At 44.7% G+C, this 20,834-nt stretch overlaps 1 long non-coding RNA gene across 1 annotated transcript; it reads right to left on the bottom strand.

The window, feature by feature from the left end:
* Positions 1-435: 435 nt before the first annotated feature.
* Positions 436-19,086, bottom strand: LOC132538900 (uncharacterized). Its single transcript, XR_009550203.1, has 2 exons — positions 18,735-19,086; positions 436-1,568 (listed from the first exon to the last, which is right to left on the bottom strand). It is a non-coding gene; the product is annotated as an uncharacterized LOC132538900 (long non-coding RNA).
* Between the last annotated feature and the right edge of the window lie 1,748 nt (positions 19,087-20,834).

Here is a 20,834-nt window from a genome sequence, read left to right on the forward strand (position 1 = left end):
TGACCATTTTGCTGAACTTCTTCACTATACACATAAAGACTGCCAAAGTATGACTTCCAAGGATTGCATACATGTAAACTATGTAAAACTGTGGCAAGAAGTCAGGCACCAGGAGGTGGGAACGTTTCTCCTAACCACGTGGCACTCCGCACGTCTCCAGTGTGCGACACAACACCAGTAGCTTAATGAGTTCTCTCTGACTGATTGATTGATTGATTACTAAAACACTCAGTGCTTCTGGCAAAGCAGTATTCACTCTGTTGAGCAAATTATCTTTACACATTGCAGTCTCTAGAGTTTAGCTTTGGGGGAGAACTCGATAGTCTTCAGCTCATTTAGCTGTGTCTGGGAACCACTTGGCCAGGAGTTAAAGATCAATGAAGAGTGGCCCCTGTTGCCATATAGAATAGAAGGGCAGGGCAGAAGTACTTTAGGTTTGTTTTCTTTTTCTTTTTCTCATTATTTTTCTATTTTTTAACCAGAGCACTGTTCAGCTCTGGCTTATGGTGGTGCAGGGGGTTGAACCTGGGACTCTGGAGCCTCAGGCATGAGAGTCTGTTTGCATAATCATTATGCTATCTACCTTCCACCCAGGTTTGTTTTCTTATTTAAGCAAGAATAGGAGCCAGGCTGAAAGCTTAGTGGCAGAGGACTTTCATGGATGAAGCTCAAGATTCAGTCCCAGGCACTGTACATATTTTGGCTTCTGTTTGATTAAAAAAAAAAAAAAAGTTGGGAGTCGGGCGGTAGCGCACATGGCTCCCCACCTGCAGGAGGTCACTTCGCAAGCGGTGAAGCAGGTCTGCAAGTGTCTATCTTTTTCTCCTCCTCTCTGTCTTCCCCTCCTCTCTCCATTTCTCTCTGTCCTATCCAACAACAACAACAGCTATGACAACAATAACAACTACAACAAGCAAAACAGCAAGAGCAACAAAATGGGAAAAATAGCCTCCAGGAGCAGTGGATTCGTAATGCAGGCACTGAGCCCCAACAATAAATAACTCTGGAGGCAAAAAAAAAAAAAAAGTTAATCTGTCTTAAAGCAACTGTAAGATCAGGCACTATCAATAAAAGTTGGTACTTTTTTTTTTTTAAATAAAGTTTTATTGGAACACAGCCATGACCATTTGTCATGTACAATTGTTTTTGTATTACAACAGGTAGTTGAGTAGAAGCAGCAGAAACTGTATGGCTCACCAAATCCTAAAGTATTTATTAACTGACTTAAAAAAAAAGTTTATAAAAAGGAAACACTGACAAAAACCATAGGGTAAGAGGGGTACAACTCCACACAATTCCCACCACCAGAACTCTGTATCCCATCCCCTCCCCTGATAGCTTTCCTATTCTTTAACCCTCTGGGAATATGGACCCAGGATCATGGGTACAGAAGGTGGAAGGTCCGGCTTCTGTAATTGCTTCTCCACTGAACATGGGTGTTGGCAGGTCGATCCATACTCCCAGCCTGTCTCTCTGGCTCTGAGGAAGCAGGGCTCCAGAACACATTGGTAGAGTCGTCTGCCCAGGGAAGGCTGATTGGCATCATGTGAGCATCTGGAACCTGGTGGCTGAAAAAAAGAGTTAACATACAGAACCAAAAAAAAAAAAAAGGTTGACTATATTATCTGACTCTTTACAGAAAACTTTTTTTTTTTTAATTACCAGAGTACTGCTCAGCTCTGGCTTATGATTATTTTTTAAATTTTTTTATTAACACGAAAGAGATCAAGAGAACCAGAACATCACTCTGGCACACGTGGTGCTGGGGATTGAATTTGGGACTTCATTGCTCTGAAGTCTAAAAGCTCTAGCCATTGTGACACCCCCTAGGAATTTAAAGAAATTTAAAAATTCTAAAAAGCTAAAGAAAACCAAGCAGTGGCCCTTACTTAACAAAGTACTATTGTATCAACAAAGCATTTTCGTTTCCTTTAAAATATATTTTGTTTGTTTTATTTTAATGAGACAGATATAGAGAGATGGCGAGATGGATAGATTGTTCTGCTCTGGTATATGGTGTTGCTAGGGACTGAACCTGGGGCTTTGGAGCTTCATGCGTGAAAGGGTTTTTGTATAACCATTACGTTACCTCTCTGGCTCTTTTAACAAAGGATCTTTTTTTTTTTTCCTTTCTTTTTTTTCTTTATGGGGGGAATTAATGGTTTATAGTCAACAATAAAATATAGTAGTTTGTACATGAATAACATTTCTCAGTTTTCCACATAATAATTCAACCCCCTCTAGGTCCTCCTTTGCCCTCATGTTCCAGGATGAGAACCTTCTCCCCACCCCACCCCAGAGACTTTAATTTGGTGCAATCCACCAAAACAAAGGATCTTTTTTTTTTTAATTTTAAAATAATTTATTTATTTATTCCCTTTTGTTGCCCTTGTTGTTTTATTGTTGTAGTTATTCTTGTTGTCGTCATTGTTGGATAGGATAGAGAGAAATGGAGAGAGGAGGGGAAGACAGAGAGGGGGAGAGAAAGATAGACACCTGCAGACCTGCTTCACCACTTGTGAAACAACTCCCCTGCAGGTGGGGAGCCGGGGGCTCGAACCGGGATCCTTCTGCCGGTGCTTGTGCTTTGTGCCATGTGTGCTTAACCAGCTGTGCTACCGCCCAACTCCCAAAACAAAGGATCTTAACCCCATTTAACAAAGAATGGGAACTGGTGCTCATTCACCCCCAAAGCGTAATTTATATACATGGCTATTTTTGTAAGTGATATTCCCTTGTCACCAAATCCCTTGTCCTCTTCCTTCTTAGGTTCTTCACCAAGCATCTGATATCTTAATGCCTCTTTGGACCATTCTCTGACCTGGTTAGAGTTAATCAGAATGAGAAACAACATTATTGAGAATTCTCCCTAAGTCTCAGACCAGCTTGGCCACTTTGCTGTCTGTTCTATTTTTTATCTTTTTAAAGACTACCCTCTGTGTTGGGCACTGTCTCATTTCCAAGGGGCATAAGCTGGTTGAGAGAGCCTAACTCACTTGGCCAAGGTCCCTCTGTGGCTCTCACTGCTCCTTTGACAGACTTGGCTTGAAAGCATTTGCTTAGCCTGGTGTGAAGGTGTCTATCCTCTGTGACAGGGAAGCTCCTGGGAGCAGCAACTCTGTCCCTTTGTTTCTCTATATGGAAGCCAGTCAATAGATGTTTGTTGAGAGAAAGAAAGCACCTTTCACTTTACTGCACCAACCTTGAGTTTTATTTTGTTGCTCTGGCCATACTGTCTCAATTGTATTTAGCAGTTGAAAGAGCTGAGATCTTCCCAAATTTCTTTCTGCTGGTGCTCCCATCTCACTACCTCTGTGTAGACTGTGTGTGGGCGACAGGCCGGGTCTCTTCTCAGTGACAGATTTTATTACGGATACTTGTTATGCATTCTATTATTACTATTTTTTAAAACAAAATATCTATTTGATAGAGACAGCCAAAAATTGAGAAGAAGGGTGATATAGAGAGGGAGAGAGATAAGGAGACACCTGCAGCACTGCTTTACCATTCATGAAGATTTCCTCCTGCAGATAGGGAGTGGGGGCTTGAACCCAGGCCCTTGTGCATTGTAACATGTGTGCTCAACCAGGTATGCCACCATCCAGTCCCCCTTTAATACCATTTAAAAAAAGTTTCTTACATTTCATTCCCAATTCAATAAAGGTTTGAGCTGTGAATAAAAGATTAAAAGTAACAACAGCGAGGCAATTTTAAAACAGCTCTTTTTCCCCCTTGGTCTATTTTCCTTCCCAAAAGTCTTCCACCTCCAAACAATCTGTGATATTTAAGGCTTACTCAGACCCAGTAAAGGGAAACATGCTGAACTATCATTACTCATTGATGAATGAGAACAGAAGCAGCAGCAATAACATCTTGGCTTCTCATCTGTGGTTGGCACATTTCATTTTATATTTGATGTGATGGAGATGGGAATTAGACAGGGCACAGCCCCTCAACTGAGGATGCACCAGCCCGCAACAAAGCACTGCAATCAGGAGGTAATCTCAGAAGAGGGAGGGGCCCACTCAGCCTGGGGGTGGGAGGAGGTTCAGAGCAGCCCCTGGGAGAGGGGAGATGGGAGGAAGCAGTTGGAGTTCAGAGTGGGGTTGGGGGGCATAGCTCAGAGAACCATGGCTGTGTCAAGAGTGAGTGTTGCTGTTCTGGTCTCTGGTACACAGCTCTGCTCTTGCCAGCTTTGAATCCTGAAGCATCGTGAAGGAGAGGGGGGGTCACATTGAGGTACACCCACAGGCTCATGGCTTCCTACTCAGAGACTTTGATGACCACACAGGGATGCCATCTGCCCTTCAACCCTTTCCCATCCACCACTTCTCCCTCTTTCACAGCCCCTTTCTCAGTGCCTCAGTCAGGGAAGCTCAGTCTCTCCTAGGATTAAAGAGGAAAAAGATGAAGAATCTACTTGTTTTTGTCACCTTGCTTATATTTTATTTTATTTTGCCAGCAGGGTTAGCACTATGATTCAGTACCTATACAATGATTCCACCACTCTTGACAGCTACTCCCCCTCTCCCTTTTTCTTTGATAGAGGGTGAGAGACAGAGAGGAATAGACAGAGAGATGGGGTAGAGACAGAGAGGAGAGAAACCATTCCACCTCTTATGAAGCTTCCCCATTGTAGATGGAGGCTTGGATATGGGTGCTTCCACATGGACATATGTGTGTTCTACTGAGTATGCCACCACTGGGCTACACTAACCATCTAGCATCTTAATAGAGATTCCAAAAAGTCACCGGAAAGATGTGTCTGAGTAGCTCTGTGGAAAGTCATCTACTGGCTTGATGAATGATCTATCCCAGCAGGATGTCTGGAGCAGAGAACTGCTGCAGTGGTTGTTTCAGCTGACATTTCCCTGCTTGCATCTCCTTCTAGAAAGTTGAAGGAGGATGTCAGGGTCTCAGCTGCAGGTTGCCACCATCATCACTGACTCTGAAACAACCCTGGTGAAACCAGGAAACTGCTTCTTCATCTTGGTTTACTGTGAGACCAGAGGCCAGGGCTGTCTATCTTGGGCTCTGTAACCCTTTGCTCCATCTCCACAGAAGGGTATGTGAGGACAGAATAGTTTTATGCATGTATTCTGAACAGTCAATAAAACCCCACAGCCAAATGGCTGCTAGAGATTGCCTCTTCTGTTGGGTAGAATGGAGAGGGTGTGATCTTCTCCATCTGGGACTGGACTCTGCTGACCCGTGGTTCTGTCTCTGGAGGTCTCCCTCTTGAGTATTTCTCCTACTCTTTGAGGTGGAGGCTGAATGTTTTTTTTTTTTATTTGGTACTCCCAGTGGTAACAGGGGTTGTGAATTATGGACACAGCAGCAAATGTTTTTAATCTCCCATGAAACAAAGCCAGAGCACTTTCGGCTCTAGAGGCCGTGGGTGAGGGAGAGCGGAACAGCTGCTCTGATATGGCAAACGAGGCCTGACGTCAATGCGAGTCAGTCCTGGCCAAGGGCTCCACTCAGGAAGCTTAGAAGTGATACCGAAAACAAATTTGCATTTTTTCCTTTCACGGGAACTCAGCTACTCTTAGTTCACTGAAACCTTTGCGCCACAGGCATGTCGAATGAGCAGGGCTTGTGGTGGACTGGGAACGGGAATGCAACATTCGTTTTTGTTTTTATGTTGCCCCTTTAAAATGCAGTCAGCGGGATTAATGTTCCCTGGCTCAGGATGAAAACACTGGCAGGCTCTGACTTTGCTGCTTCTCTTAGGAAATAGTCCGTCCTAAGGTCGTTTCAAATGGAAAACAGCCTCCATTTGGAATTTGAGTGTTCAGGCCAAGATTATTAGTCAAAACTTGAAACTCTGACAGCCCAGGCTTCTCCTGGCTCCAGCTTAGCCTGCTTAGGGCTGGAAGCCTGTGTGGGAAAGGGGGGCTTCTCTGCTGGATTCCTGTTCTCAACTTCCACTGTTCCCCAAGGTGGCTGGGAGAAAGGGAGGGGTGGCTCTTACTTGTGCATGTGGGGTGGGGAGCTGGCGGTGTATTCCTGAAAGCTGGCTGAGTTTGCAAGCTGACCTTTTCCTTCTGCGGCTCTTCTGATCACCCTTACTTCTTTGACTCAAATGGTGGTGCCCCTTTTCTGGGTAGTCATTAGTGACTTTTTCCTAGGACCCGAGGTTTTGCCTCCTACTTCTTGCTGCTGGAATCTCTGTACCTTCTGTGGTTCTACTGGTCGGGCCCCTAGGTGATGCTGCTTTACTGGGTCCCTCTCATATGACCCCTATATGACACTATTTTTTTCTTTCTTTTTTTTAAATATTCATTTATTTATTCCATTTTGTTGTTCTTGTTGTTTTATTGTTGTAGTTATTGTTGTTGTCATTGTTGGATAGGACAGAGAGAAATGGAGAGAGGAGGGGAAGACAGAGAAGGGGAGAGAAAGATAGACACCTGCAGACCTGCTTCACCGCCTGTGAAGCGACTCCCTTGCAGGTGGGGAGCCGGGGGCTCGAACTGGGATCCTTAGGCCGGTTCTTGCGCTTTGCACCACCTGTGCTTAACCCGCTGCGCTACCGCCCGACTCCCGACACTATTTTTCAAGTGTCATTAGCCCTGACAAACTGGGATGGATGTTTACCCCAATCTCAACCCTTGCTCCTGGTCTCACAGCAGTCTCCCTGCAATTTGGCTACCTTTGCAAGCTGTAGCAAATGACTACAAACTTAAGGGTGTAATAGCAAAGAAATATTATTTCCCAGAGTTTTGAGACAGAAGTCTGTAGTCAGTTTAACTGGGTTGAAATAAATTATCAGAAAGGTTGAGCTTTCCTGGGAGGTTCTTGCATAGACTTTATTCTTTGCCGCTTCTACTCTTCCTTGGCTTGTGGCCCCATCACTCAGATTCTGTCTTTCTGGTCACATTGCCATCTCCTCTATGTGTAGTTAACCTCTACCTGCCTCCCTCATCTAAAGAGACATGCAATTGCATTTAGGGATCATCTGGATAATTCAGGATAGCCCCCCCCCAATATCCTTAGTTTAACCACAAATGCAAAGAATTTTCTTTTAAACAAGTAAAGTCACATTTACAAGTTTCAGGGTTTAGATTTGATATCTGTGAGGTTTTTATTCAACCCAATACAGTTTTACTTTTTTCCATCTGGATTTCCTAGAAGGGAAAGAATTCCAGCCCTTTCTGCCCTCAACTATAGGAATTCACAGTGTAACCTCTCCAAGTTGCTTAGTGGAACCTCCAGTGATTTGAAGTGAGGAAGCAGGCCTCCTGCTAGCCCTTCAAGATAATAGCTTTCTTTTTTTTTTTTTAACCTCCAGGGTTATTGCTGGGGCTCGGTGCATGCACTACAAATTCACTGCTCCAGGAGGCCATTTCCCCCCCCCCCCCCCCGCTTTGTTGCCCTTGTTGTCATCATTATTGTTGTTATCATTGCTGTTGTTGTAGTTGGATAGGACAGAGAGAAATTGAGAAAGGAGGGGAGACTGAGAGGGGGGAGAGAAAGATAGACACCTGCAGACCTGCCTCACCACCTGTGAAGCGACCCTCCTGCAGGTGGGGAGCCACGGGCTTGAACCGGGATCCTCCTGCCAGTCCTTGTGCTTTGCACCATGTGCGCTCAACCCGCTGCGCTACTGCCCGAGCCCCTTTAATAGCTTTCTTTAAAGATACTTCTTTCAGCAAATCCTCTTTTTAAGATCCTCTCCCAATAAGATGACCTTATTTCCTGGGGAGGCATAGGGTGAGAGGGGGTGAAGATGCTCAAGATTGTGCATCTTGGGGTCAGATGGTGGCACGCCAGGTTAAGTGCTCACATTAAGTGCACAGGGATGCAGGTTCAAGCCCTTGGTCCCCACTTGCAGGGGTAAAGCTTTATGAGTGGTGAAGCAGGGCTGCAGGTGTCTCTCTGTCTTTCTCTCTCTCCCTTTCCATCTTCCCTTCCCTTCTTTTTTTAAATATTTATTTACTTATTTTTCCTTTTATTGCCCTTATTGTTTAACATTGTTGTGTTTATTATTGTTGTTATTGATGTTGTTGTTGGATAGGACAGAGAGAAATGGAGAGAGGAGGGAAAGACAGAGAGGAGGAGAGAAAGACAGACACCTGCAGACCTGCTTCACCGCTTGTGAAGAGACTCCCCTGCAGGTGGGGAGCCGGGGCTCTAACCAGGATCCTCATGCCAGTCCTTGCTTTGCGCCATGTGCGCTTAACTCGCTGAGCCACTGCCTGACTCCCTTCCCCTCCCTTCTTAATTTCTTTCTGTCTCAATCCAATAATAAATAAATAAATTTTTTTGCCTCCAGTGTTATTGTTGGGACTCGGTGCCTGCACTACGAATGCACTGCTCCTGGAGGCTATTTTTCCCCTTTTGTTGTCCTTGTTGCTTATCATTGTTGTTGTTATTATTATTGTTGGTGTTGGATAGGACAGAGAGAAATTGAGAGGGGATGGGAAGATAGAGAAGACAAGAAAGACACTTACAGACCTACTTTACTGCCTGTGATACGACCCCCTGCAGGTGGGGAGCTGGAGGCTTGAAATGGGATCCTTACAAGGACACTTTGGCACACATGGCACTTTGCGCCATGTGTGCTTAACCCACTGCACTACCACCTGGCCCCAATATAGGTATTTTTAAACAAGGATTGTACATCTCAACCATGTCCTGTGCACACTTCTATCTGTTTTGTAATTTCACAGCACAAATAGTCTGGAGGCTGTGATCTTTAAGGCCACATCACTGTGACCTGCATTGAGGGGCTTTGGGAGCTGGAATCCAGCCTGGGCTCTGCCTGACAAGCCTCACAACCCAACCACATAATGCCTCTACCCTATGGGGGGATACAGGGCTCCTTTTTCAAGTTTATATCACAGTTCAAGGGGGCTGCTTGTTATTCTCTGTGCTCTTCTTTGAAATGCTGACTCTTGTCCTCAGACACCCCAAGGTCTTCACAGTAGGAGGCATAGAAATATAGGTACTGCAACATGATAATGGAATTCTAGTGACAGTGACATAGACCTACTTCAGTCTTTGGGTTTTTAACTTGTAACTGGTGTGCTGATGTAGAAATTTCCTATTCTGTGTGTTAGCAGATTGTCATTTGATAAGGGTTCAGTGTTTGTGTGAACTGAGATGGGCCAGCTGGTGTGAAAGGAAAAAAAATGGAACAGATTTGTTTGGAAGGTTCTGGAATGTTCAGGTAATAAATCCTTTTATCTTCTTCTTCCACCTTAGCAGTGAAGATGAGTGGCCTGTCTCTTGACTGCTAGAGCAGGGAATGAAAAATCAGAAAACCTGGGCTAAATTCTTAAAGACTTAGGTATGTTGGCTAACACCAAACCCATTTGTTCACAGAGGTACCTGTGATAACTACAGCTTATAGGGTCAGAAACTGACAAATATCAGTAAATGTTCAAAATGACAGTCATCAAAGTCCAAGCTTGCTCAGGGATCCATCAGCATGACTTGATTTCTCTTCCTTTATTGACAAGTCTTTCTCTCCTTCTCCTTCTTTCATCACCATAAAACTCTACCAGTGAGTTGACAGAAAATTTGGGTCTTTCCCTATTTTCATCTGTCCTATTCCTACTTTTTAGTTTCTGTTTATTAAACATTTTTTTCATGCTTTATATCTTGCTCTCCTTCACTTACCAAGTTGCAGATGCTATGATTATATCCTGAACTCCCTGTGCAGATGACCTCACCAATGTGCCCCAGGACCTCACCTCTCCAGAGCCCTAACCCACTGGGGGAAGACAGAAATAGGCTGGAGGTGTGGATTGACATACCAATACCTATGTCCAGCAGAAGAGCAATGACAGAAACCATAACTCCCACCTTCTGCACCTTATAAAGAATTTTTTTTGGGGGGCAGGTGGTAGCACACTGGTTTAAGTGCACATAGTGCAAAGTGCAAGGACTGGCACAAGGATCCTGGTTCGAACCCTAGGCTCCCCACCTGCTGGGGGTGGGAGTTGCTTCACAAGTGGTGAAGCAGGTCTTCAGGCATCTGTCTTTCTCTCTCCCTCTCTATCTTCTCCTCCTCTCTTGATTTCTCTCTGTCCTATTCAATAACAACAGCAGCAACAGCAACAACAATAATGGAGAAAGTGTCCAACAGGAGTGCAGGTACTGAGCCTCAGCAATAACTCTGGAGACCAAAAAAAAATTTGGTCTCCAGTGTGACCACCACCACACCGCTATCATGGAAATGAGCCGTGTGCAGCCTATCAAACTGGCCAGGGTCACCAAGGTGCTGGGCCAGAATGGCTCACAGGGACATAGCACACAGGTGCATGTGGAGTTCATGGATGATATCAGAAGCTCCATCGTCTGCAACATCAAGGGCCCCATCCTTGAGGGTGTCTGATCATGCTGCTGGAGTCAGAATGAAAGGCCTGCAGACTGAGCTAGCCCATGGATGGCTTCCAGTTTCCAATGTCTACTTTACCACTGGCCCTCTCCAGGATGACCTGCCACTGTCAATAAACCATTTGTACGTAGAAAGAAAGAGATAGACAGAGAGGGAGAGAGGGAGAGAGGGAGAGAAGGAGATAGGGAGAGAGGGAGAGAGAGTATTTTGGTCTATACTCCCAGAGGGGGAGAAATGTTAGGGGAAGATGACCAGAGGCCTCTGGACTCCAATTCCATCAAGACCCTGAGAGAGAAGAGGGAAAAAAAGGACATTTGGAAGTAGCAATAAGTGTAGGTGTGACTTAGGAAGAGAAGGCAGGGTTATAGGAAAAAAAGGGCAGATATCTATAAATATAGACAGATAGTTATGGAAATACTAGTCAACTCATATATGTGATCTTGGGAGAAATACTGCAGTTTCCAGTGGGGGGAATGGGGACACACATTGGTGAGAATGGTGTGGAATTATACTTCTGTTGTCTTATGGTTTTGTAAGTCAATATTGAATCACTAATAAGGTAATTGGGTCTTCTCATATTCTACCCAGTTCAGCTGTTTTTTGATTCGCAGAGGTTTTAGTATCACTGGCTCAAATGTGGATCTGTTTGTTCTGAGTAGGCCTCTGTCATTTGGATAATCCTGGAGGAGAGGAAGATTTAGTGTCAGTCTCAGCAGCCAGATTTTCTCTACTGTCATCAGTCTAAGACCTTTTATTTGGTTTTAGTTTGTCAGAGCTACTGTAATGAGTCACTGTAGACAGGGACTTTAGTCTTAATTCTGAATTCTGGTAGAATTCAAAGATTAAGGTTTTAGCAGGATTGGATTAATTTGGGGCCTCTCCCCTTGGTTTCTAGATAGCTGTCTTCTTCCTGTGTTTTCTTTTATCTGTCTTTCTTGCTCTTACCTTTTTCCTTTCTCTCTTTTTCTTTTTCTACTAAAGCACTGGTTTATGGTGGTGTCGATGATTGAACCTAGGAATTCAGAACTACATGCATGAAAGTCCTCTGCATAACCATTATGCTGTCTCCTCAACAGGATCTCTTCTCCTCTGTCTGTGTACTAATCTCCTTTTCCTATAGAGAGACCAATCACATTGAATTACGGCTCATCTTAATGACCTAAATAACTGCAGTCTCCTCTTTAAAGACATTGTCTTCTAAAACATAGTCTGAGGCACTAGGTGCTAAGGCTTCACAACACACACACATGCGCACGTTGAATAAAGTTAGCTCATAACATTTGGACAACCTTGCTCTGAATCCAGCCACTTTGGACCAGAATGGGTTTGTGTTGGTTCTAGGGCAGCAGTGAGTGTGTGGCCTTCCTTTCTCACTCACAGCCATCTTCCATGGACTTCTCCCTTCAATTGATGGGCTCCAGCTTCTGAGCTGTTCCCCATATCTGCCCTAAGTCTCCATCTTTGCTTCTTCAGGACACATCTTTTCTTCATAGATGTCCACCTCCCCCTCCTTCCAGGAAGAGGAACCTCTCTAATTTTTGCAAATAGCAACTAGCAAGTTAAATGCAACTATAGGATATCTCACACTGGGGCAACAAGCAGATGGGAAGGAACATTTGGGGTTGACTACACATGGCATGTGACCCTCTGGGCATTATTTTTAGGTATGTCAATTTATGACATACAATCTCTCCTCTTTCCGTTCCCACCCCCCTCACATTTAGCCACCTGGTGCCAGGAGGCAGTGTGGTGCAATGGAAACAGCACAGCTTTGGGAGTGGATGGGCTTAGTTTGACCCAAGTCTCAGCCTCTTACTAGTTGTCTGGTCTGGGCCATGTTGCCTGATCTTCTTGAGGCTCAGTTGTGTTCTTTCTTTTGTCATTGTTGAGGCTTTACCTCCCCAGGCCGACTTTTTTAGATGCAAAGAGAAACACACAGAGAGGGAAAGACGCCCAGAACTGTAATTTCCTTAAGTGTGGTGGGGGCCAGGCTTGAACCTAAGTCACACATGTGAAAACAGGTAACATCCTACGTGAGCTATCTTGCTGGCCCTTGGCCTTTGGTTTCATCATGTAAAGGACAGTAACATTTGCCTCATGGGAGCATTATAAGGAAACACGCAGGTAAAATGATAAGTGGTGTCATCCATTAAACAGTGTCTCCTCAAAGTTCATATGTTAAACTCCTAATCCCCAGGCCCTTAGAATCTGACAGTTTTCGAAGAAGATTCTTAAAATTGATGATTAAGATGAAATGAGGCATAACAGTAGGCCCTAATACAGTGGGACTGGCATCCTTTTTTTAAAAAAATTAATTTATTTTCCCTTTTGTTGCCTTTGTTGTTTTTTTATTGTTGTAGTTATTATTGTTGTTGTTATTGATGTCATTGTTGTTGGATAGGACAGAGAGAAATGGAGGGGGGAGGGGAAGACAGAGAGGGGGAGAGAAAGATAGACACTTGCAGATCTGCTTCACTGTCTGTCTGTGAAGCTACTCCCCTGCAGGTGGGGAGCCAGGGGCTGGAACTGGGATCCTGACGCCAGTCCTTGCGCTTTGTGCCACGTGCTCTTAACCTGCTGCGCTACCGGCTGACTCCTGACTGGCATCCTTTTAAGAAGAGGGGACAAACACAAAGACACACACAGGGGGACAACATGTAAGGACATGGGAGACGACAACCATCTAATCATCTGCAAGCCAAGGAGAGAGGCCTTGGAAAGAACTAGTCCTGCTGACATTTTCTTACGTGTGCAAATCCTCGCACTACATTAATACATTAAACCAAATTTTAGTTTGTAATACTTTGTTGTTGCCGTTGCAGTTCAAGTAACAGCCTATAAACCAATAAACTCTTTCTGTTGCTGTTTCCTAAGCCCCACCCCTCTACTCATCAGTGCAATCTTAGCCTACTTCTATAGTCTACTCTTCACGTGTGAATTGCAAATTGAAGATAGAAGAAACGTGGAAAAAGGCTAACCATAGAAACTCACAGAACAAGGGGAGAACAAGAGCATGGGCAAAGACAACTGGCACTTTACATAAAAAGTACCTTAAAAATCACCTAAAGGGGGTGGGGCGTTAGCGTAGCGGGTTAAGCACACAGTGGTGCAAAGCGTAATAACAGGCTTAAGGATCCAGGTTCTGGCTTCCCTGTCGCCTACTCCCATCCCCACCTGCAAGGGGGGGGGGGTCGCTTCACAAGAGGTGAAGGAGGTCTACAGGTGACTATCTTTCTTTCCCCTTCTCTGTCTTCCACTCCTATATCGACTTCTCTCTGTCCTATCCAACAACAACCACAGCAACAACAACAACAATAACAATAACAATAACAATGATAGACAACAAAGGCAATAAAAGGGGGAAAAATAGCTTCCAGGAGCAATGGATTCATAGTGCAGGCACAGAACTCCAGCAATAACCCTGGAGGCAAAAAAAAAAAATCATCTAATAACTGACACTGTATGAAGAGATGAAAGCCGAGACTCTAATCCTGGTCACTTTCCTGGGGTTTTCTGACATTCCTTATTGAACATCTGTCCCCATAGTCCTCTTCATCTGAAGGGTTTATCTCGAGTCTTTGATTACTCAAGACTCCTGCTCAGTTCCACGTCACTAATTTGGAGACAATGACAACTTTGCAATATTGAGTCTTCTAATTCAACAGTATGTTTTGTCTTTTAATATATTTCAATAAGGTCTTATCATTTTCTTCCATAAAGGCTTACACATATTTTGTTACTTTTTTTTTTAAGATAGATTTTCTTGGAGAGGAGAGAAATAGAGAGAGGTCAAGGCATAGTTTAGCTCTAGTTCATGTGGTTCCAGGGATTGAACTGGGGGGTGGGGGTGGGGGGGCCTCAGGTCTGCATGTCCTGTGTGATTGCTGAGCTGTCTCCTGCACCTTTATTAGTTATTTTGTATTTTTTTTTAGGCGTTCTTTAAAATTTTTTTTAAATATTTATTTATTCCCTTTTGTTGGTTCTAGTAACTTCTCTTTTTTTCCTAGTCCCTATTCCCTGTTCAAGATCCCATTTTTGTTCTGTCTCAACCATACATTGTATTTAAATTCTCCCCAAGATATCTTGTTTTCTGCTAGATTTTTTTTTTTTAACCAGAGCACTGCTCAGCTCTGGCTTATGGTGGTATGAAGGACTGAACCTGGAACTTCAGAGCCTCAGGCATGAGTCTCTCTCTCTCTCTTTTTTTTTTTACATAACCATTATGCAGTCTCTCTTTTTTCATTCGTTAAAAATTATCATTATTTGTTTGTTGGATAGTGACAGTCAGAAATCGAGAGTGGAGGGGGAGACAGAGAGGGAGAGAGACAGAGAGACATCTGCAGCTCTGCTTTACCACTTGAAAAGCTTTCCTCCTGCAGGTGGGGACCAGGGGCTCACATTATGCTATCTCCCCTGCCCTCTGCTAGAACTTTCACAGGTGCATTAAAATGATTTTATTTTGTGAAGTTTAAGCCTCACAGTGCATGATTTCACTGCTCCAGGTCACTTTTTCTATCAGAGGGAGATAAAGAGAGTGAGAGAAACAGAGGTAGAGAGAGAGAGAGACGAGAGACACCACAGCATTGGAACTTCCTCCAGAGACATCACACTTCCCATATGGTACTGGGGTTTGAACCTGGGCTGTGTGCGTGATATACTGCTTGTCCTACCTGGTGAGATACCACTTTTAGCCCCACTCATAACTTTCCTTTTTTTGGGTAATATTCTTGTTGAATCTCATAATCAGTCAGTACTAAAAAAACATTATACGACTTCATTCTGGCCTCCATGTTTTTTTTTTATTTAATTTTTACTTTATTTAATTTTTTTGAGATAGATAGATAGATAGAGAGAGAGACCAGAGCACTGCTCAGCTCTGGTTTATGGTGGTGCAGGGGACCGAACCTGGGATTTAGGAGCCTGAGGCAAGAGAGTCTGTCTGCATCATCATTATGCTATCTCCCCCACCCTATGGCCTCCCTGGTTTCTTTCTTTGTATTTTATACAATGTCAGAGGATGAACCCAGGACCTCAGGCATGCATGATACCACAATTGAGCAACCTCTCTGATATATATATGGTTTTATTCTAGAGAACAAGAAAGAGAGCTTATGAAAGAGAGGAAGAGAAAAAAAAAGAGAGGAAGAAAACTGAACTGCCATATGTAGAAAAGTGAAACTGGGGAGTTGCGGCAGTAGCACAGCGGGTTGAACGCACATGGCATGAAGCACAAGGACTGGAGTAAGGTCCAGGTTCCAGGCCCCAGCTCCCCACCTGCAGGGGGGTTGCTTCACTGGTGGTGAAGTAGGTCTGCAGGTGTCTGTTTTTCTCTTCCCCTCTGTCTCCCCTCCTCTCTCGATTTCTCTCTGTCCTATCCAACAACAACAGCAATAGCAACAATAACATTAATAATAATAACAAGGGTAACAACAAGGGCAGCAAAATGGGCAAAATGGCCTCCAGGAGCAGTGGATTCATAGTGCAGCACCGAGTCCCAGCAATAACTCTGGAGGAAAAAAAAAAAAGAAGAAAAGAAAAAAAGAAAAAGAAAAGTGAAATCAGACCACTATCTAACACCATACACTAAAGTCAAATCACAAAGGATCAAAGATCTGAATATTAGCCCAGAAATTCTAAAAAAAAAATTACAGTGTGGTCTGGGAGATGGCGCAGTGGATAAAGCTTTGGACTCTCAAGCATGAGGTCCTGAGTTCAAGCCCCGGCAGCACATGTACCAGAGTGATGTCTGGTTCTTTCTCTCCTCCTATCTTTCTCATCAATCAATAAATAAAATCTTAAAAAAAAATTACAAACAAAACCATCAGTGAAACTTTACAGGATCTCCACGTTAAAGATGTAGTTGGAGGGGCCAGGTGGTGGCTCACCTGGTTGAGTGCACATACTGCAGTGTGCAAGGACCTGGGTTCGAGCCCCCAGTCCCCACCTGCAGGAGGAAAGCTTCACAGGTGGTGAAGCAAGGCTGCAGGTGTCTCTCTGTCTCTCATGCTCTCTACCTCTCCCTTCCCTCTCAATTTCTGACTGTCTCTATCCAATAAATAAATAAATAAATAAATAAATAAATAAATAAATAAAATAAAAAATCACTAAAAAAGAAAGATGTAGTTGGAGATTCAACCCCATGAGCATGGGAAATGAAACAAGGGTAAGGGGGCCAGGTGGTGGTGCACCCGGTTAAGCGCACATAGCAAGAATCCAGGTTGGATCCCCTGCTCCCCACCTGCAGGGGGAAAGCCTCACAAGCAGTGAAGCAGGTCTGCAAGTGCAGGTGTCTTTCTTTCTCCCTCTCTGTCTCCCCCACTTTTTTTTTTTCTCTCTCTCTAGGGTTATTGCTAGGGCTCTGCACTACAAAACCACTGCTCCTGGCAGCCATTCCCCGCCACCCCCCCCCCCCCCCAAGTGGATACAGTTGAGAGAGGTGGGGAAGACAGAGAGGGGGAAAAGCTACACAGACACCTGCAGACCTGCTTCACTTGTGAAACTACCCACTTTTAGGTGGGAAGCCTGGGGCTTGAAACCAGGACTCTTACACTGGTCCTTGTGCTTTGTACCATGTGCACTTAACCTGATGCACCACTGCCATGCCCCCCCCACCCCGCCTCAATTTTTCTCTGATCTATCCAATAAAATGGGAAAAAAAATGGCCACCAGGAGCAGTGGAATCATAATGCAGGCACTGAACCCCAGAGATAACCTTGGAGGCAAATAAACAGAAAACCCAAAAAACAGCAAACAGACAAACAAACAAAAACACAAACAATCAAAAAACAAAACAAAAGAAAACAAGGATAAATAAATGGGACTTCTTGGAAATGCTAGTAGAGTCCTGGATTCCCAACAAAGATGATAGAAAGAGTCCCCATGCTTGTTTTTTTGAGCCAAGGTGGGCACACTTGAGACTGGGAGTAGACACCATCTCTCCTCCATTTTCACCATCCTTCCATCTTTACTGGTAATCAGGCAAGGCCCAGAGAAGTGAAAGAACTTTTCCAGCTCTCAGAGCTAAAACTGACTCTACAGCAATGATTATTTTATTACACCACTTTCCTGCTCCAGGGGCAAAGAGCTCTCAACCACCTGGGAGCTTCCCTGTAAGAAGAAGGACCTATAGTCTTGATCACCCACTCCCCAGCCCCCAAGGTTTTGGCCTCAGGCTGAGGTCAGACATTCACTGTTTTATGAGCCAACCCCCCCCCCCCCCAACACACACACCCTAGGCCTCTTTCTCTCACAGGGCTTCCTTTGTCCTTGTCATGGGCCTGCTTTATTAGGTGAGAGACTTCTCTTCTTAACAAAGTTCTTTTAATACTGAAAAAACAAAACAAAACAAAACAAAACAAAACAAAACAAAACAATCTAAACCTTTGCTTGGAAAAGGTCCTGGAGAGACCAGCTTGCGCTGAGTTCCCCGGAAGCTTGTGACACTTCTGTGCAACCCCAGTTGCAGTCACCCAGGATGTACCTCTGAGAAGAGGGACTGCTGTGTGAGGAGACACAAGAGACTCCTGCGGGATGCATTGGATCGACCTTCTCTTGGTGCATCCCGTGAGTACCCATTTATTGGGGAAACTGACAATCCTTCCTAGCCGACTGAATCTACATGGATCCCAGTCACTTTCAAAGTCAGCAACAAGCAGACATCAGGCTCAACCTGACGCTGTTGACTGGCTACGGAAGAAGGGCAACGCTAGAAGAAGAAGAAGAAGAAGAAGAAGAGACTCCTGCTACTGGCCTCTGAAAGTAGCAGCTGTTTTTGTGTTCCTCTGTCCAGGAAACTAGTGAACAACTCAGAGAAGATTCAGAGAAAAGCAACAAAGATGACTAATGAGCTAGAAAAGCAAGAGATAGCCTGAAGGGAGTGGGGGGAGGGGTGGTGGTAGTGCAGTGGACACTGGCAGAAGCAGATGGATGTCATGTGCATGAAAGAGAACCAGTCACAAAGAAAGAGTGGAACTGTGTAGCCAGGCCCTGGGGCATATAAGGACTATAGTAGTATGGGGGTGGTCTGTGAACTGGAGGGCTGAATATCAGGGGAATTCCTCATTCAGGGCACCCCATACAGGTGGTGTGAAAGCATTTTACTTCAGTTGTGTCATGGGGGAACAGACCAGGCCTTGGAGAGTGGAGTTTGTGGCAAGCACAGAACTGTGGGGGTAGCCCCCAGAGCCCTGAAGAGCAACATCTGGATATCTATAGCCCAATGGGGAATTGGAGTCTTTGGGCAGGAGGAGCCTTGTTAACTCAACCAACAAACAGCCAGGCACCTCAATTTCTGGACTAGCTTCTTCCTCCAGGGTCCAGTAATCTGGCAGCTCACACCCTCTGTGATTTATGTGATCCAAGCCCTCCCCACCATCCACTAGGGTACCTTGGGAACAAGTCTTCCTTTCTTGGTCCACTGAAGTCACTGGAACCCATTAGTGAAGTTTCATCCCTGTCGGTAAATCACCACCTTAGTCATGCAGCGCAGCTCTGAGACAACGGCGGGTGTTTGTTTTTAATTCCCTTAGACTATGAAGCATATATGCAAACACTGGCCTGAAAGCAGCCTTTGTTGCTATTGTTCTGGCACACACAATCTCCCCCTCTTGACTTTGCTGCCGTAAGATGCCCATACTGCCCAGCTCCCTGGTACATTACAGTAAAAATGCAGACAAAAAAGAAGGGAGGGCCTGTGTCTGTGGCCAGGCAGAAAGGCTGCTGTTAAATCTGGAAAAAGGACTCGTGACTGACACCTAGGCCTGGGTACAGGCTATTTTTGCAGAAACCTCTGACCCCAGACATCCTTCCTTCTCCTCTTACTCCCCCTCCTCCTCCACAGCCGCTGCTTCACCTGCTGCCCTTTTGTCACGAGCAGCCATGGAAGCCTCTAAGTGGCACAGACTCTGAGTCTCCTTCCCTGGCTGTTTCTGACAGTCAGGAGCACCACGGGGAAGGGATTTCTCTCTTAGCCTCCATCAAACCCTCATGCTTGACAGAATTCTGAAATACAGAAAAATCTTTCAGGAATTCCTGTCAGAATGTCTAGAGTTGGCCTTTCAAGGAGTTTCATCTGCTCATCTAAGGAGTCATGTTTGGCTAGGGATGATGGCAGCCAGAGTCACTCATACCCTCAACTTGACTCAGTATGTGAGTGTACTCTACCCACTGCACCCCCTCACGGGCCACTGGTGGCTTCTCTTAGAAAGAAGCAGAAGATCTCACCTCTGGGCATAGAAAAGTCAAATCAGTGGTCAGTCTACTAGGCTTGAGGTCCTTGAAGACAGTTGCCATGAGGTTTCTGGAAGTAGAGAATATGGACCCAAGGCTCAAGAGAGGACCACTAAGGTCCCTTCACCCCATATAAGGGGAGACTGAGGCTCCAAGGTGAAGCAAGATGTTCAAGGTCATTGTCCTTAGCAGGAAGGACAAGCACTTAATTGAGCACTTCTTGGAAGCAGGTGTTCTGGGCTGGAGAGACAGCATAATGGTTATGCAAAAAGGCATTCATGTATCAAAGTAAAAGACTCTGAGGTGGAGGGCAGGGTTCAGGTCCTGGAACATGATGGGTGAGGAGAACCTAAAGGTGTATGAATTGTTATGTGGGAAACTGGGAAATGTCACGTATGTACAAACTACTGTATTTTACTGTCAACTGTAAACCATTAATCCCCCAATAAAGAAAACGAACAAACAAACAAACAGACAGACAGACATTCATGCCTGAGGCTCTAAGCTCTCAGGTTCAGTCTCCGGCAACATGATGTATCAGAGCTGAGCAGTTCTCTGGTCTCTGTCTCTTTCTCATTGTATCTCTCTTTATATTAAAGATAGTAAAAAAGAAGAAGACAAAGAAAGAAAGAAAAGGGAAAGAAACAGGTGTTCTTCACCCTCAAACTTTTGTTCCTTCTACAAAGTCCTCATTTGCCCTCAAACTCTCCACAAGTCCTGTTCACCTTACCAATTATTTGTTGCTCACATCTATCTTTTTTTATTAGTAATTTAATAATGATTAACAAGATTGTAGGGTAACGAGTATAATTCCATATAATTCTTATCACCAGAGTTCTATATCCCATCACCTCCATTGGAAGACTCCCTATTCTTTATCCCTCTGGGAGTATGGACCCGGGATCATTGTGGGTTGCAGACAGTGGAAGGTCTGGCTTCTGTAATTGCTTCCCCGCTGGACATGGGTGTTGGCAGGTCAGTCCATACCCCCAGCCTGTTTCTATCTTTACCTAACTCACATCTCTTCAATCCTCTGCATCCTGGCCTCCAAGTCAAGCAAGCTACCACCACCCATATCCAGAGAAGCAGAGTGATCCTATTAACATGCATCCCGTGGTCTCCCACACACCTACTTCTTCAGCCTCACCACTGACTCACTCACCCTCTTTCTGCCCTATAGCCTCCATGGTCTTTCTCCACTTTTTCCGGTCAGCTTGGTCCCCTGCAACCTCAGGGCCTTTGCACATACTTGGCTCTG

This window comes from Erinaceus europaeus, chromosome 6 (genome assembly GCF_950295315.1).
Source record: "Erinaceus europaeus chromosome 6, mEriEur2.1, whole genome shotgun sequence".
Lineage (NCBI taxonomy): Eukaryota > Metazoa > Chordata > Mammalia > Eulipotyphla > Erinaceidae > Erinaceus > Erinaceus europaeus.